The sequence below is a fragment of the Aquila chrysaetos genome, chromosome 20, assembly GCF_900496995.4.
Source record: "Aquila chrysaetos chrysaetos chromosome 20, bAquChr1.4, whole genome shotgun sequence".
NCBI classification, from domain to species: Eukaryota; Metazoa; Chordata; class Aves; order Accipitriformes; family Accipitridae; genus Aquila; species Aquila chrysaetos.
In genome coordinates, this window is record NC_044023.1 from 19,786,453 (window position 1) to 19,802,143 (window position 15,691).

The 15,691-nt window shown below is 44.9% G+C and overlaps 1 protein-coding gene across 9 annotated transcripts in view; it reads right to left on the bottom strand.

Moving 5' to 3' along the window:
* Nucleotides 1-15,691, bottom strand: part of FOXP1 (forkhead box P1) — a 392,273-nt gene that overhangs the window by 191,015 nt on the left and 185,567 nt on the right. The window contains exon 4 of one of the 9 annotated variants that reach the window (XM_030043703.2): nt 5,608-5,702. The exons of the other annotated variants lie outside the window; for them this stretch is intronic. The gene's annotated coding sequence lies outside the window, so the exon portion shown is untranslated. The remainder of the gene's footprint in view (nt 1-5,607; nt 5,703-15,691) is intronic. 9 annotated transcript variants of the gene reach the window in all.

Genomic DNA, 15,691 nt, shown 5'->3' on the forward strand with positions numbered 1-15,691 from the left:
TTTAAGTTCTTTAAGGTATAGGAGAGATCAATACTTAAGAGCAGAAAGTGCCACTGGCAAAAGATGAACCGTTAGAAACAGGCAAAGCCTCCAGCCTTTCAAGTTAGGCACAGTGCGGTTTCAGGGTTTAATAGGTGCCAAGTAAAGTGTGCAGTTTCCAAAACGGCTAGCTTTTGTGTTCTCCTCTGAACCTACCTCCAGGACAGTAAATGCAGGGAACCTGCCAGGGAAATCGTGCAGGTAAGCGGTAGAGAGGAACTGCTGTGGTGCCAGGAAAGCTGAACCTGCGTACCAAACTGCACTGGAACGCACACAGCGTCTCCCAGATGCAAGGTCAGCCCTCCACCCCATCTACCCCCACCTGGGGGAGAGCATGCCCCTCCTGGTGGTTTTTTTTCTTTGAAGAATCACTGCTGTTTGGCACCTGAATGGGCTCTCCAGTTTGCTGGGCTCACATAGCCACATCTAAGACTTGAGCGATGGTAGATACAGAAACAGCTTTGTATCACAAAACAGTGAGTAAAACCCAGCAGCGAAAAGATCACCACATAAACCCAGAACTGACATACTACTCTCTTAGCAGCAGTCAGTGGGCAGCTGAAAACTACTCGTTTATTCTGTTAACAAATAACATTTTCAAAAAGATCCTTGAAAATGAGTGTTTTCACGACTGGCATCGCTACAGCAGGACACACAGCTGCTAGAGGTCTTCGCTTTTGCAACTGAGCATCGTAGGCAATTTTGAGCATGGATGGCTCAGATGAGCATGTTGGCTGCACGCAGTAAAACTCATGTGAGTAATCCTCTGTTTCTAGCAAGTTATACCTTATTAGGAGAGGTCTGCAAGAAAGAAGGGAAAAAAACCTGTCTTGCCCAAGAACATGACTGTTAACAAGAGCCTATCAAACCCCAGGCCTCCTCTTGCCTTGCTGAAAAGCAAAAGCAAGTTTTCAGAACAGCTTTTGCTCTGTAATGGATCATTTCTGCGAAAATCAGGACTCGAAAATCAGTCGACAGCCACAAAAATTCCTTAGTTCTCGGAGACAATTTCATTTCGAATAGCTTATTTCCGTAAGCAGAGCATGAAGCAATTTCACTCAACCTGACAAATAAGTAAGGCCAAGGATGTTGCATTTAAAATTCAGAGATAACTAAATAGAAGAAAAATTATATTTAGACATGATAGGACCTGGAAACAGGTTCTCTTCCACTCTTACGCTGAAGCTAAACAGCCATGATATGATCAAACAAGTTTTCACTTTTGCCTTGTAAATAAAATCAAAGGGCAACAGTCCTTTTTCTCTGACGTCTGTAGTTAATAAAGAAAGAATAAACATTACCTACTCTTACATGAGGAGGGAGGAGGAGAGAACATTTCTTAATCTCTTTCCAAAGAGGATTAATCCACAGCATATTTCCACCCCAAATACTAATGAAACCAAACGTTTTTCCTGCAATTTTCTAGAAGGGGTGTTCTAACATATCAAAGCCTCTCATGCGAGCGAAGCTCACCCGAGTGCGTTACAAAGCCCACAGCCTTCAGGTGCGATGCCATGCTGAAACACGGCCGGAGCTTCGGCTGCATGGGAGGAAGGAGAGCTTCTACCCTGCAGGTGAAAAACAAAAGCTCGCAACATATATCTGAGGGATACCAAATGCCTCACGACCACGAGTTAATTAGGGCTTACAACAGCTCTACGGAGTAGATGAGCTGTTACTACTGGAGCTCATAGGGTGCAGGGAGGCTAAAGCCCCCATTCATCGGAGAGTTCAATGTGTGATGGGGCCGAGTGTGTATTGAAGCATTTACCGATTCCAAGCGACCTAGCTAACGTAACTGGAAAAGTCAAGGGAGGAGCTGGGATAAGGCACCCGTGTCCCCTGCCATGCCTCTGAGCCACTCACGGGAAGGGAACAGGATGAGGAAGCTATTTTCAGCCCCGGTATCTGGAGCTTATAAACACCCACTGAAAATGCAATGCCTTGTCAAAACAGGTGAGAGCCAATGCCTGCTGACGTTCCCATTCCTCCAAAGAACTCAGCCACGAGATTGGGGTTTTTTATTATTATTTTTGAGCGGAATATTTACACATCTGACTCTAAATAGGCTTTGGCATTTCTGCAAAGGGACCGAATGCACGACCTCACGATCTTGAAGAGCGATGGGATCAGCCCAGCTGCCCTCGCCCTTCCTCCAGAGAGGCATCTGTAGCAAGGCAGGCAGACCATAGGGAATGGGTTTAGGAGGGACGGACCCTTACAAATACAGTATTTTCTCCAAGGAACCAGAAAGGAAGAAGATGGCTACAGCAAAAAGGTCGAGGAACAAGAGAAGTGCCCGGGCAAGACCCAGCGAGGGGAAGCGAGGATGAGCGGAGCCTGCAGAAGGGTTTACGTTGCCTTTGAAGAGAACTATTCATGCTGTCAGGTAAAACCGAGAATCTAACCCGTGGGAGGACAGAAGATGCTACCTTGAAGAATCTGACTATTACAGGATTAACAGCTACAATCCTTCCCTCTGAGGACACCGAATGCCAAAATCTGGCCTGAGGCTTTTAGGTGCTGAGGTTTGTCCAGGCGTGTCGGTAGGAACTCTACAACATACAGAGGAGAATACTGTCCAAACCTGTATTATCTAAACATAGGTGTCGTTAAAATATTAAATATTTTTTTTTTGGGGGGGGGGGGGGAGGGCAGAATACAGAGAAATACAAAGCCAAAATACACACACTTCCTTTGGGAGTAAAATGTGCCCCTCAAACACTTCAATTCTACTGTACAATGTATTTATACCATGTTTAAAAAACATTTGTCAAGCATATAAAAAAACCCAGAAGTTCACTGTCACACAGCTTAATTCCCTATATTCTGCCTACAGGCATACATAGGGCCAGTTTGTTAGGGGGTGGAGGTGTGTAGCAAAGCACAATCTAGCGAGACACGACACCATAACGGTGAACAATAAAAGCAAGCGCAGCATATGTGCTGGACATTTGGTGAAAATAACCCAGCTACAGCTCCGACTTTGGTAAATTTTCTTGTGCATAAGTTGGTAATTCAGTTTCTGCTGTGATTCAGCTCAGCCAACAATTAGGTTGTTCGCAACCCCTCTAATTATTATTTATTTAGGAACGCAGAGATTCTAGGAAATATACCTTTACATTTCAACTCTCTTTTTCTACAGATCCCAACAAGCTGTAATCTGGGGGTTTTCTTCTTTGCTTCTCTTAATGTTAAGGCTTTTTCTCTGTCTAGCTGCTAAGATTCTCTCTGGCTATAAGATCTGAAATGGTAGCAATAATTATATTTCCTATTTTATTACTCGTAATTGCCCCTTTGATCAGAATCCTATGCCGTTTAACCACATTTATATGGTCATCCCGCACATGGGTTCTAAATACAGAACAAGCCATTTTCCCAGGGAAAACTACAGGAGCTGGGTTTCCCTTTACTGCACACACATGGAATCCCGTACATTTGGCACCAATTTAGCTTATTATCATTTCATTCTTCCTTTTCATATTTGTTTCATTGTAAAAGCAATGTAAAGTTCCCCATTCGCTGGGAAAGACTGCTCGTTCCTTTGTATTGGCGTCCTTCACCCAGCCTGTAGCGCATCCACCCAAATTCAACCTTGCTTTTGCAAAAGGAGACACCAACGAACGCAAGAAATATCCCACAGCTGGAAGGGCTGAACTATGGGTCTTTAAGCTTTGCTGAACACACACTGCAAGCCTTACCTCAGCGCGAAGCCTAGGAAACTTTTCATACATAACCTTCTTGTTCCTCCCAAAGTCCAAGGGTAAATTCTGTTTGCAAAGAAGCAGGCGAGTCTCCCCAGCTGGCAGACCGCCTCCAGGTTGGTCTCGCACAGGCATCTGCGCAAGGAGCACAAGACTGGTTGCCCCATCTCTGACAGCTCTGGCCTTGGCCACCAAGCACGCATTTGTTGGAGCCACATCAAGAAACCTTCCTTGCTTGTGGCTGGCCTTTGCACGCTGTATCCCTGCAGCAGAAGAGCACAGGGCCAGCAGACACTGCCCTTCCCCCGTGCAAAACAGAAGACCATTGCCTGGGACCATATGGTTGTTAATAATGGTAAAACCCTGACGAACTTTAGAGAACTCAAACAGAGCTGCTTTTGATTTAGGCCGTGCACCTGAAAGCAGCATTTGTTTCAGTCAGCTTCCTCAAAGTGATGGTCTCAGGAAACTACATAAGCAGCCCAGCTCAAGAATTTGCAGTTCTTTGGAAAAAAACATGGTCTTTTGAAAGGCCATCCTTAGGGTAAGTGTTTTATTTGGAGCAGAAGTCAACGTGAAGCCAAATTCAACACAACCAGAGCTGAAGACTCGTACCTGAAGCAGGCATATGTCACAGGGAAGAGCCGGTGACTGCGCAGCGTGTGGATACCAACACTGCTGCCCCATACAGTCCCCAGGTGGTACAGGGAGAAGAGAAGCCAAGGAAGGGGCTGAGTGGTTTATCCCAAGTCCTTTTACTAACAGCTTTGCTTGATAGACTTGACTCTTCTGCTTGAAGCATGTTTTTTCAATGCGATTTCATCACATTGCTTTGTCCACTCAGCCAGTTTAGACAGACATTCATATTCTCCAGTCACAGGAAAAAATGCTGCTGGAAGTGGGTACGTGCAGCCAAAAGAACTAAAGGCTTATAGGTTAAAGAAACCCCAACAGCTACTTGACTTGTACTATTTTAGTTTTTGCACACGCAGGACCAGTAGCAACAGGCAGACTCACAGGGACTTCTAAAACATCACCCTTTTCAGGATGCTCTCCGTGCGAGCCAGCCGCCTGCCATTGGGAACTGCTAGAAGGGTCTCTCACACGGGAAGACTAAAGCATCTGTGGATACTTCCCTGGGTTTCTCATCACAGATACCTGTCCACCATCTACAGCCACAAAAAGATGCGTTTACAAATAGGAACAAACTGACAAGCGTGGGAACAGGGAATCTTTGCACTCCAAAACTTACAGTCAACTTGGTTCAGTCAGACTTGGAAGGGCAACAGCTTGGCACTCGGGTAATTTCAGTGACAGACAACTGTTCTCCTTAGCTATTGGTAAATACAATCACAAATTCCTAGAGCTTTTTCTCTGGATACCAGTAAGAGACTCTATGCTGAAAAGCATTACAGAGATAGAGATCAGAGGTCTATTTTTGTTTCTATGTCTTGACGCCCATGACTTTGATGGGGTAAGTATATTAGCATATGATAAATTACTCTTTAATCTGTTGCAGTTAGAATTCTGGAGAGAGGTTCAGTGGCTTTGCTCTCAACCATAAGTATTTCTGTGAAGAAACACTTCTTTTGCTGGAAAAGGGTAAGAACAAAGCTATTTGTAAACAAAGCTGTAAAAGGAGAAATCCATCTCCCATGAAGCTCAAAACTCCCCGAAATAACTTTCTGCAGAGAGCTACCATTACCCAATGTGAAGAACTTCTTTGAACCCAGCCATCCTGAATTACACAGAAACACTCAAACAGGGCTGCACAGCACATCATCTGAACTGGTATCGCTTTTAATTTCCCACCCGATTGGGTTGAAAAGGTTTGTATGTTGGAAGTGCGGAAGGAGAAACTTACTGAAAATTGCAATCCAGGATCAGATTAAAGAGGGAGGATGATACAGGGAAAATCTTCTTCATAAACGACTTTATCCAGAATAAACTCAAAAGGTCCTGTGAGGGGAGGAAGGATATGTATTTCATTAGGAAAAAGAGGGTACAAAAAACTATGCCTGAAACCTCCTTTGTGAAGACAACTCTTACAACACAGCTTCTTTAAGGGCAAGGTATTGAAATCACTTTGGAAGAAATATTTTTATCTCCCAAGAAGATTAACACTGAAGTTTCTGCACAGCACACTGTATCACTGTTACATCCATGGAACACTAAAAAGCATCAAAAGAGACTCTCTTACCCCACCTCTCAAGTCCATCCTACTGTCATCTGTCTGCTTGGGCCAGAAATCTTGCCATGACCCAGGAGAGAGATGCTCAGCATACTCATTCCTACAGAAGCTGAAGACACAACACCTTTGCAGCCCGTGACATCCTAAAGCAACACACAGATTATCTTTAGAAGAAAGAGAAATGGTTGAACTATAGGAAACTGCTAAAATAGATGAAGTCAAGAACTCTTTTTTCATGAGCTTTAAAGGCTGAAATTATCCACCACTATACTAGAGTATTTCTGACCTTCTGGAGTTCCTGGGGAGAGCTTGGTCTGCATTGCTCTGTGTTGTGAGAAACCCTTTCTCTCCCTGCGCCCTCGGGTGGAGTCAGCTTGTACCTGGTTTCATCAGCAACCGGAGCAGCTCCAGGCTCGGAGCACAAAGGGCAAGGGAATGGCTGCTGGGTTTTGTCTCCCATGTACACTCATGTACGAACCCCACGTCTGGGCTGACAGCCTCAGAGAAGGAACTAGGGAAGCCTTTCCTCTCCTGGGCACATTTTGCTTCAGAGGTGGACCCCAAGATTTGACACTGCACTCTGATGTAGTCCACCCTGAAGAACTGGCTGGCGTATGTCACCACCGCAGCTCACGCGTTATGGGCAAAAAGCAACGGCTCTGTGAAAGCCAAGAACCATGCCATGCTCCGTGCTTGCACTTGTCCCCATGGATGCTCTTCCTTGCACTGGCCATGCGTAGAAGAGTTACACAAGGGGAACCAAAACCCTACATGCCAGCACAGTTGGTGGCCAGAGCAGCAGGCTTGTTAGGAACGATTACCGTGGTTTTGACCCAGAAGCAGGGGGTACAAATTCAGCAGCGCAGTTAGATTGCCGTCAGGCAGTGCTTCGCTGCAGCACGGCCACAGCCAGCACGTGTGCATGGTCAGGCTACCATGGAACGGCTGCTGGAAAACAAAATGGCATGTGAGAAATGCAGCACTGAGACCAAGTGTAGGCGAGAACCATAAAAACTGAAGTCTCATTAAACACTGGACAGTTGGTAAACAGCGGACCCTCCCATTTGTTTGCTGCGTACCGTAAAGGGGTGGAGGCAGGGGTGACGTGTGTGCTTTGGAAATCGGCAGTTTTTACACTATTCACCCAGGAAGTTATTAACTTGCATGTTTGTGGGCAACTGCACAAGCTATTTTTGGTCATGGGACCCTGTGTAAGGAAAGGATTGCAAGGTTTTAATAATGATCTTTAGTTAACTTGGTTACCCACACAACAATGGCTTTCCGAGAGGCCAACTGCTGCTAAAAACTTGAGACGGGCTTTACTTCCAGAGGTATTAAACTATGAAAATATCTAACCATAATAGTAAGCAGCTATAAAAAGAGCCCTGTTTATTTCACATGATTTCTTTGTATGCCACAGTGTTATGAGAATACTTTAGCTCAATGACAACATGGTAAATTGGAAAAGATTAACCGTTCAAGTCAGCACTTACGCAGTTCATTTTTGCTTGGTGTTGGTGACTTTTTTCTTTCCAAACCCAGGTTTTCACTAGTATCGGCAGGCATAACAACGTATGAATACCATTTTTTTAAATTTAAATTCAAAATTAACCTGGTATTAAGTTCAACTCATGTAAAGGGCCACGAAAGGAGAAACAGAGGATTAAACAGAATGAAAAAACCCAATAATGCAGACTTCAATTCTGTGTCGCTGTACATCACGTGGGTAGATTTGGAGCCCACATACCCCATCTGAGAAATAATCTGCTATCTCCCATCTCTACAATATTGTAAATTGTATCCAATAACTTTTCTGCAACAGTGGAGCATCACAGAGTATCCTACAGAGAAGGTCAAACCCTCTGTGTTCTACTATAGGGCTATGATGGTGTTTTGGCTTACTCCCGAGAAGCACTGTAAGGCCTCACTGAATCCCTTCCACTACTAGGGCACACCGAGAAAAAGGGGGAAAAATAAAGATTGCATTTGTTTCTGGGAAGACCTGCACCGCTCCACGGAGAGGACACTTCCACCCTTGTTAATCCCGGCTTCTTAAAGCAACACTCAGTAAGATAATGAATCCTTTAAATGTTACATCTTGTGTCTTGCATTATTGTGGTGCAGCAACTCTCCACATCAAACAGTCATCAGCACTATTACAAAGTGGGCTTATAAGAGACTGGCTGAAAAGGCGCTGTGTGAAAAGAAGTGGAAAATTAAAGCTGAAGCAGCCGAAGAAAGGGCTTAATTTACTGGCATGTACAGTATGCAAATGAGATTACTCTCAGCTTAACTGCATCATTTATGTCCATAATAACGGCATCATCATTACAGGGCTCAAATTAAATTACACCATAATTAGCATATCAAAGTGATTGGTTAAAGTTTAAAACAAATACCCAATTTTGTTAATGAACAGCTGTAATTGTCATGTACACTTCAATGAAAACTCCCTAAACAAATATATGTTTTAGAACAGAGAAAGATTTTGAAGCAGACAGGTCTGCAGCGGAGGTAAATTGCCTAAAAAAGAATGACACAGACTATTCTATTAATGTTAATATATGCTCATCGTTTTCAGGTAATAAAACATTCTATCAAAACAAGCCTTCGCTTCGTATTTTTTGCCTCTCCGACTCCTCCGCCGCACCAGCAAGTGTCAGAGGGGAGACGTGTCGGCCGTGCCCAGCCTGCCCCACGCACGGGACGCGCAGGGCACCGCGGCCCCCACCCACCCACCCGTGGCGAGGGTGAGAAGGGAGGAAGAAGAAGAGGTCTTGCTCACTCTACCCTGTAGACCAGGGCTGGAGTAAGCCGATGACATGATAACACATTAGGCAGCCTACAATTCAATTTACTCTAATCTAATCATAGCTACGCAGCAGTTTCAGAGGTGGAACTGCACCAGAGAAGTTTTTGCTGTTCTCGTCTCATTAAAATAAATAGGGAGGTGGGACCAGCGGGTTTGTCACTGTCAGCCTGACAGCCAGCAATACATTTCCATAGATCCATCACTACAAATGAATACAGTAAATACACAGTTTAAACACTCCTGAGGCAGAAGGAGCTTTAACACGGGAGCAAGCCCGCTCTGTGGTATTTTAACAGCACAGGTGAGCTCTAGCACGCTTCGGGTTGGTAGGAACCCTAAGGGTACCAGGCCAGAGGAGCCCAGTGCCACCTTGCACACGCAGAGGAAAATAATCCCTCTACGTCCCCCAAAATGTTTACACTGATATATTTGATTATGTATTACCCAGTATTATAGGGAGCGACACGGGGAAGTATATTTTCTGCTAAAATTGGGAATGCACTTTCAAATATACTTAACAAGGAAATTGAATGTCTTATTAAATCCGTATTATCAAAACACTGTTCAAAAATTTAAAGAAAGTAGCTTTTCATTTTATTCATCGAGGAATCCATTAAAGCCTAAGCTCTGAAGTAGTATGTAAATTATGTGCCTTTCAAGGTAGAGCTAGGGCAAATTCACTCCATCAACTAATGATGAACCTCATTATGTGCAGGGAGTATTCATAATGAGGAAACAAGCCACCCGCCATTCCATGTTCTAACATAAATCCCTGTAAAATGTGAATATCTCCACGTCTAATTAAAGGCTACTAATTCCTATCATCCCCTACATGGCCCAAAAAGCAAAAACTAGAAATGCGTTTAAAAAGACACCCTTTGATTTTACAAAACACATTTATTTGTGTTTATCACCAGCGAGTTGCAATGTAGTTTTTCAAGAAAAATCAATCACAGCTTTATAGGATAAAAGTTTGGGGACACAAAAGTTTATTTACATTATCTGACTTGGTCTTACATTCTAAAAAGAGTTTCTGATTAGCACAGGTCAGGCTGCAGAGCTCAACAGAAAAAATAAATAAGGCAGAGAAAAGAAATCGCCAGGAATATGTAAGAAATAATATTTTAAGGGGGGAAAAAAAAAGAAAAAGAAAAAAAAAAAAAAGAAGGGAAGAAGAGCTCAGCTATCCAGGTTTGCTCTGGAACTAAGACTTTCTAAAAAAAAAAAAAAAAAAAAATATCTGGAGATCCCATAATAACTGGGGAAGGCAGGCAGCAGAGTCAGGAAGAGGGAGAGCCAATTAAGCAACCAAGTACACAACAGGTATTTAAAAGATTTTTTTGAATCATACTCAATTTAGGATGAAGCTGCTTCCCTTCTGAAATCCTGTAAGAATTAGGGATTGAAGACAATGCTGCGTAATACAGGCTGGAAGAAAAGTGCTCTTCCACAGACTTACCTAGATTTGATATTTATACCTACAAGCACAGTGTCCGCTCACACGATCAAAAACGTATTTCTTATTAAGTTACATAATACCCGTCGTATCTATCACTGTGAATTCATTTGCTCTTGCACTGAATTATGGATTTGCTCTCTGTACTTCCCAGCATAAAAGTGGACAGGTTTGCCGGCTCCCCTGAACAGAAGACGCACCACTGTTTCTTTTTTACTGCTCTGTATTAATATTTTCCTATGTTTTCAAAACAAAGCGAGACGCACTGCAAAACCTAAGAGCGTTTCAGTTTGCAGGAAAAGAAAAGCATCCACTGAAGCTGAATAACATAGGCTTTAAAAAAAAGGGGGGGGGGGGGAGAGGAAAGGAAAAAGATGACATAAAAGGATGGTTTAAGAAATGTGATAACTCCTCGCAGGGCACAGAAGCACTTGGACAGTCGCAGAAAAGGCTGTGGTACCTTCAGATTATGTCAACCGAAAAGCTGAAATCCTCGTGTAAAAATACCCCTCACGTTTCATCCCTCGAAAAGCTTATTTAGAATTCATAGAAATTCATAGCTGCTAAGAGGAATATGTGCACATAAAATCACAAATGCAAAAAAAAATAAAAATCAATATTTAAAAGAATAAAATAGAGCACACAGATTAAAGTATTTTAGCAACGCAAATTTTCTAGAAATAGCAGGGCATTTTACGGGGGGAGGGGGGGGAGGGAGGGGGGGGAGGGGGCTCCAGCTTCTTTAAGTTGCATAAAAATAAAACTACGCTCCATAAAGCTGCTCCCCTGCACGCCCGCTCATTCCTCGACTCCACCGAGGGGTTTTGGTGGTGGTTTGTTGTTCTTTTTTTTTTTTTCCCTTTTTTTTTTTTTTTTTTTTTTTTTTTCTTCCCCTTCTCCTTTTAGGTCAACCAGTCACTGCACTGGGAAGACAACCCTCCAAAAATAACTTGTCCCTCCCCCGGAGCGCGGAGTTGAACAACCTACCTTTGTTCTGGCGCTGCAGATAACAACCCGGCACCGCCGCGGGAGCCGCCGCCGCCGCGCAGCGGGGCGGCCCGGGGGGCTCCGCCGGGCGGCACCTGGCGCTGCGCGGCCGCGGAGCCGGCCCGCCGCGGGGGGCCCCCTCCGCGCTTCCCCCCCCCCCCCCCCCCCAAACCCCCCCCCTCCCTCCCTCCCCCCCCCCCCGCCCCGTCCCACCGCCCCTTCCCCACTCGCGGGATTGATCCGCGGGCAGAGCCGGGGAGACGATCGCGTCCTGCGCGCCCCGCCGCCAAACACCCCCCCCCCCCCGCGCCAGGCACCGCGCAGGTTACATACGGGGGGGGGCCGGGTGCCGGGAAGGAAGAGTTCTGCAGGATTTATTTGACACTTATTTTCCGGGCAGCCCTTTTGTGGAGTTGCGCCGTTTGTTTCTTATTGTCTGAGCAGCAGTTGGAAGCGTCTCCCCGAGGGGGCCCCTCAGCCCGGCTCGGCCGCTTTGACAGGGAGGTAACCATATTAGGATGTGTATGGCAAAGTAAACAATAACATAGTTGCAATGAAATGGAAATTTTTTTTTTTTTTTTTTTTTTTTTTTCCAGCTAATGGTGTTGGTGTCAGTCCTGTTTTTAGCCCTTTCCCGCTAGTTTTGTTTTCCGGCTGAAACAGGCCATCTTCTTCACAAAATTTAAAAAAAAAAAAAAAAAATTAAATAAAAAATAAATAAATAACAAGAAAGAGGGGGGGAGGCAAGTGGTACCAGCTTCCCAACTGCTCACCGCGAGACTGCTGAAAATGTTTTGGGTCACAGCGGGGAAAAGGAGGGGGAGCGCTTTTGACGTCCAAATAAAGACATGTCAGTTTAATCACTGGGGGAAAAAAAACCCCAACCAAATACGATAATGCCCGCGTGCATTTCCGAGACCCACGGCAGAACGAGGGGCTGAGTGGGGATGGGGAGGACAGGCACGAAAACTGCAGTTTTGAAAGCAGGGGGCAAGGAGATGAGAAAAGTCCAGTCGCGTTTTACACAATCGCAGCGAACTGGTGGGATGAGCCAAGTTGTGCAAACCCCTGCAAGTCTGCTGGCTTTAAAGCTTTGAAATCGCTAGTTTTACAGGATAAAGCACTTTAAGCAAATTGTAAAATGCAGGTGTCAAGTTATTCGGTTTAATCAGAAACAGAGCTCAGAGCAGTCGCCATGCAAAGGCTCTCCGACCAGCACGGTCGAGAGAAAAGTTCTGCAGCAGGAAAACACTTTTAAGTCGAACAGTATTATTTTAATACCTCGAGTCCACGTCCTAAGCGAATTACCAAGAACAACAAGTGTAGCATCTCCTCGCACCGAGGGATGAGGCAGCTGCTGGCGAGCGCTGCATGCCGAGGCTCAGCACTAGCAGTCAGCCTGCGAGGGAATTACAGCTATGAGACGAACAAGTTTGCACGTCTTGGTGACAGCGGACCGGGGCAGCTCTCTGGTGCAACAGCCCAACACAAGCTGTTGAACTGTTTGTACCACCGGTCAGCATCCTCCGCCGCTCAACGGCCGGCAAAACGGAGCGCTCCTCGGGAAAGGGCTGACAAAATAGATCGCTGATGCTCTCTGTCTGTACCAGGCACCGGCACGATAAGATACACCGCGAGGAGAGGTTTAAGGTAGATAGGCAAACAAAGTTGCTATGAGATCACGCGCTTAATTTAGAACAAAGGCAATGTTTCTCTGACAAATATGATGCACACTTACTCTGCCAAATTCGCTCATACTCGGCTAATCCGCAGCAATCAGAACATCAGTGTTGACATCTAATGGTACCTACAAGCATCTCTCTCTGCCTTTCCACATGGCATAAGCCTGCTCTGTTAAAACGCTTTAAATTTTTTCAACCATCTTGTTTAACCTAAACATCTATACAATTACACAGCGCGTTACTCATCTATGCTGCATGTGCAACCCCCCCCAACAAAAATAAAAAGTTAACTTAACAGGCTGATATCAAAATCAATAAATCACACGACCAAGTAGCAGTTCAAAAGTTCAAAGACATGATGGCCAGTTCACTACGTCGTAGCACTCAACCAATAATAACTTGACTCCATCACTCCTCATAGTATAGACAATTTCATAGCATCATTTTCATTAGCCTGTCTCACTGAAAATTGCTAGCTATTTATGTATACGCTAAAATAAATTAGCCATTTCATCGAGCACTGTGATTCTTATAAAATACATTAACACAATACTCAATTTTCCAGTTGGAGTAAATAAATAAATCAATAAATTCAATACAGAGTAATGTTTTTTTTTATTTTTTTTTTTTATTGTGGAGCTTCAGCTCTCAGCATAAGTGTTTTTATTGGGTTTATTTGTTTCAATAAAAATTGAAATGGGCCAGTGATCTTAGCAGTAAGATCTGGGGGAAAAAAAACAACCCAGCCCTATCTAATATTAAGAAAGTATACTGTGCAGTTCAGCCAACTGGTAATATATAATTTTTGGTCAAAAATCATTTTCATTACAGTTATTAAACAGCCACTCGATTTTGAAAGGTTATTCTCTCCCCTCATGAACCTTCACGAGGAGGAGCCGTATTCTGCAGCCCAGTGAGGAGCCCCTGGGCTCCGGTCCTGCCGAGCCCATCCTGCCGGGCTGGGGGCAACCGCGTACCGCTTTGGTACTGCCATGGAGAAATTGGGTGTGGAAAAGTTACCAGCGCTCACGTTTGCTATTTTTAAGCGCTCACAGAATATTATATGCAGCATGGCTGCGGGTAGAGGCATTTGACATCAGAGATAAGATGGCAGGAGTGGAGGATGGGGGAATGTGGGAGAAGAGTTCATGGACACCCCCAAGAACTTGACCCTTGAAGAGGGCTGTTGTCTCTGGCTCTTTAGGTCTGTGTTGCCCCGTAAGACATGGCCAGTAGGTTTTATGGCTCAGCGGATCATGGGTAAGATTTGGTGATGACATCCTACGGTGCAGCTCAGCGCATCCTTTGGGGACCTCGTATGTGGCTTACGGCGGCTCATGCTCTACAGAGAAGCACTTTACTGCATTAGCAGTCCCCATGCCTTGGGTAAAACACGCATCGCGTCAGGGGCTGGGCAACAGGACGATTCAGAATTTGGCCCAGCAAAACGCTCACACGTGGACAAGAACCCGGACTGCCTTGGTCCTCCTGCTACCGTAACCTCAGACCGACAGAGGCAACCCACCAACCCCTCCAAAAGTCTCATAATCCTGGTAACGCAGCACTTCTCTGCAAGTCTCACGCTTCCAGCACAAACCACGGGCTTTACCTGCTCCGTGATGAGGACAAGAACCTACAAGGAACCAGGAAGAAATAAAATATACCCCTTGTGACACGAATCGGTGTTGAATCCAGTCTTAGCAGTGAAAAAACAAATGTATTAACTAACACAGACCATTTAAGCCCATAATGGTTTAACATAATTCCTTTCAAAAGGCTGCATGTGAATAGCACAGTTTGTAAACTGCTTGGTGGTAACAGGAGGGTACTTCTGGTTCATATTCACTCTTTAACCTAAACAGAGGGAAAGTAAACATCAGGTCTCAATTTTAATGACTGACTATAAATAAAAGCTTTTACGCAAAATGCACCGTTTGCGAAGACAACGATTTTAAGTATGATGTCACTAGTGACCTACTGAACTACATGGCACATGTCAGACAGACACCTGTTTCTTAAATTGCAATAATAAATTAGTGGCCACAGAATCTGTTCTGTCAAGAAAACGTGAAGCTTTCCTATTCAGATAAAAGTTTAATGACTGTTTCAGTTTAGGTGCATGAGTTAAGATTACTGTTGATGGGGGGGATTGACGGCAGGGCCAGCTGCTCCGCGCTGTAAATACTGCACGCTGTCAAATGGAGGCTCCTCGGCCACGGCCACGCAGAGGCCACCGCGCTGCTGAGCCTCGCTGCGCTAGCACGAAAACACCAGCTGCAAAACCAACGCATGCAGCTGCAAGTTTCCACAGCGGCTTTTGCTAGTGTCCCCCAAATTCCCTCTCCTCTACTACTGAAGATCAACCTTCTGACCTGACTCTGCAATGAAACGGGCAGGAGCAGGAGGCATTTCCTCCATACCTTAGAGGTGTCGTGGAGCCAAATCGAAGGACTTCATGCTCGCTCAGGAGTGAGCAGCAAGGCGCATCCCACGTGAGTGCAAGAGAAGAGCTTCTCCTTCGTCTTCCTCCAACCCCAGTGCAGTATCCCTTCACCCCAACAGGATCCAAGCCTCTGACACAAATGGAAGGCTCTCGTCTAACTTTACGCCGATTAAAATATTAGTATTCTAAAATACAATACATGCATACTTGTACAGAACCTCCCAGCACTGTGCGTGTGCATGCACACATACAGTGTCCTATAGGTGTGACCACTAACACCACCCAATGTACCACATCCCGTCTTAATTACCTTGTTTTCAGTTACTAGTAAAATTTGCCAAATTTTAACCATTCACACTGAACATTCCTTGCTGAGC